We start from the raw sequence: 3,050 nt of genomic DNA, 5'->3' as shown, positions 1-3,050 counted from the left end.
TCTCTTTCTCTCTCTCTCTCTCTCTCTCTTTCTTTCTCTCTACTATTTCTTCCTTCTTTCTTCTTTCTTCTTTCTTCTTTCTTGTCATAAGACAGAATTCGTTTCTTGAGAGATATTCGCAGTCCCATGAGTCCCTTCTCCTTTTTATCTTCTCTTCCTTGTCCATCGTTTGTTCATTGGAAAAGCACGTTTCTCTTCCATTCCGTCTTGAGTGTATCGAATATCGAACGATAAAGCATTCCTTTTGCATTCTATTGATTTTCTACTATGTGGTTATCCAAAACGAACATTGATTTTCGTTGAATCGTCAATCGTCTTTCCATTTCCGTGTAAATCTTGATATCTTACAATTAAATCTAAAATATGAAATGTACATACATAGATATAACTGCATTTAATGTGATAGCCTTGGAATAGGAAAATGATTTTCTTAGGATCGGAGATACCAAGAAGGAATATCATCAAGGAGGAAGAAAAGTTATCACAGAATTGTCGACGTAATGACGATTCCGTTGGATAAGTGTGTAACGTGACTTTTCTTTTTCGTTTGAAACTTCATCGTCAGAGACAGGTTTTTAGACATTTATCATTTTTACGAGGGTTGCCATATTCATACGGAAAGATAATGAAATTGCGTTTTCTTGTTTCTCTATATGTTTATTGAGATTCTTATAATGTTCATGAAGTGTATTCGTGATTAACAAATAGTTGATTTTTTATTATTCGGTACTTCCGACATAGAGTCGAAGTATCACACAGCCAGCGGCATAATAAATTCTTAGCACGATAAACCGAACTCCTTTCTTCGTCAACTTTAAGATCCCGTTCGTTTGAAAGCAGTATGCCATTGCAATCGCGTGAGTACTCGGATCAGGTGCACATGCGGGCTTCTAAAGTACGATGTTGAGAGAAAGAAAAAGAGAAAGAGAGAGAAAGAGAAAGGGAGAGAATACAAAAATGCAGCATAAGAAACTATATTTAACTCTATTTCGAACGTATTTATAACATAAACGAGAAATATTAAATCGCTACAAGGCAAACCTTTGCTTTTCATTATATTATTTAATAAATATTATAGATAACTTGTTATCAAAAGGATAAACGTTTTGTACTCACGCGATTACTAAGAAAGGAAGGAGAAGATTCAAAGTGGTTAGAAATGGCGGAACATTTCACGCGGTAAACTATGCGTGTAATATGCTGAATTATTTCAACCTCGGCGCCAACAAGTTCGTCCATGCAATGTCTGCACTTACAAAAGGAAAATTACAATGAGTCGAATTCTTTCCCAATTATTATATTAATATCCTTCGACATGTGTCATAGCTAGCATCCACCTCATTTTTAAACTTATCGATTTTATCATGGCGCATTACGAGCTATTTTCGTTTAACTTTAAATACATACATACCAACTTCAATTGACTCCATTCCTGATCACATTCAAATTGCTCCTTGAAAGTTAATGGAAATAAGATAAATTACTTGAATTGTGTAATAAGAATTCCAGAATAATAGTTGACATGTGATATATTATCGAGTCTTTATGTCGTTAATAGATATAAGGTTCGGTTCGAAAGGTTAATTTAATACGTCCCGTTGACAGTTATAAAGTCGTTTGAGCCTATTACATTGCTTCGGAAGTCGTAATGCTAAAAAAATGCAATTTTATGTGTATAAGATAGAAACTTATTGATAATTTAAAAGATTTTAAAGGTTAATCGATGGCCAATGAATAATGTGAATAGGAATAAGGGTTCATTTCCTTGGTCAAAATGATATTTTTATATTCCTATTTTCTTCATGAATATATATCGTCTCTATGAATATCACAGGGTAATCATTATATCTACCATAAGTAGAAGTTTATAATGCCATCATCGTGTTCTCTTAGACGTAAGTTTGATCCAAGGACGTGCTCCACCCGCGCGTGCGCCTAACAACAGTGTAATTCACTTTTCTCGACGAAGTGTATGTTCGTAGAAAATGTCAAATGTTTATGGTTAACGGTAATACGTGCTCGTACGATACTGCTACGAGAGAGAATAGATATTGTCGTTTCTTTGTACTCAAGGTGCTTCCACGACAAAGGTGCTACTGCCATCGCTGCTTACGACGCAACGTGTTTTACAGCACACGACTTCCTTGCATTCTGGTCATACTAGATATGCGCACGCGTTGCTTTGTTCCAGCACTGGAGAACACAAGATCTATTTAATCGTAGCTGGGGACCAGTAATTCTCGACACGGTAAACGTACCGTTGGTAATGTTGCCATGATGGTAACGAAGGATGTGTAGGTTTGCTTTCAACCAAAGGACGACAAGAATGAATCGCTTGTATTCATATATCTATTCTCATCAAATCATTCTAACAGATCTAGATTATCGTTGCATCGCAATTAAGAAAACAAATTATTTTATCTTATGACATCTCTTATTTTTTCACTTAGGTGTATCGTTCGTTCCTTTAAAAATGATTTATTTAGTGACGATTAATAAACACATCGATGTGTGATAATAGCCAGATGAATCGATCCTTTGGTTTGAATTACTTTTTAATATTTTAATTAATCGCAAATGTATAGCTCATCTCACGTTTTTGATTATCTCGTTCGCTTTATCGATATTATTCGATGCTCGCCATTCTGTCTTCATCGAAATCAATCTTCTTACAGTTGGAAAAATTAAAAAGAAGCGCGATCGACGATTTAACACATCATCGACTCGGCATGCGACGAGCAGCGTCCGAAATTCGGACCGCATGAATCAGCGTTCGATCGAAAGCGATCATTCGCCATCGATGAGCGGTCAGAAAGAATTCTTTTGTGGGCCAGCTGTTTCTTTCGACTCTTACAATCGTGTCACGGCTTTTATACCTTGGCAGATGTTATTCGTTTCACCGATCTTCGCTCTCAACCATTAAATGACTGTTTCGAACTTACCGAAGTGTATACGGAGTGCACTTACGTGCTTAGAAACTATCGCGAAATTGCATTTCAACGATCGTTTCGAAGCTCGTTATTAGCCATTAAGATTGTACCTGACATAGA

The 3,050-nt window shown here is 36.1% G+C and overlaps 1 long non-coding RNA gene across 1 annotated transcript; it reads right to left on the bottom strand.

The window, feature by feature from the left end:
* Positions 1–763: 763 nt before the first annotated feature.
* On the bottom strand, positions 764–2,439 carry LOC118442051 (uncharacterized). Its single transcript, XR_014983850.1, has 4 exons — positions 1,853–2,439; positions 1,412–1,651; positions 1,117–1,246; positions 764–890 (listed from the first exon to the last, which is right to left on the bottom strand). It is a non-coding gene; the product is annotated as an uncharacterized LOC118442051 (long non-coding RNA).
* Positions 2,440–3,050: the final 611 nt, after the last annotated feature.

This window comes from Vespa mandarinia, chromosome 2, assembly GCF_050613455.1.
Source record: "Vespa mandarinia isolate Hongniang chromosome 2, ASM5061345v1, whole genome shotgun sequence".
NCBI classification, from domain to species: domain Eukaryota; kingdom Metazoa; phylum Arthropoda; class Insecta; order Hymenoptera; family Vespidae; genus Vespa; species Vespa mandarinia.
This window is presented reverse-complemented; position numbering and strand designations above follow the sequence as displayed.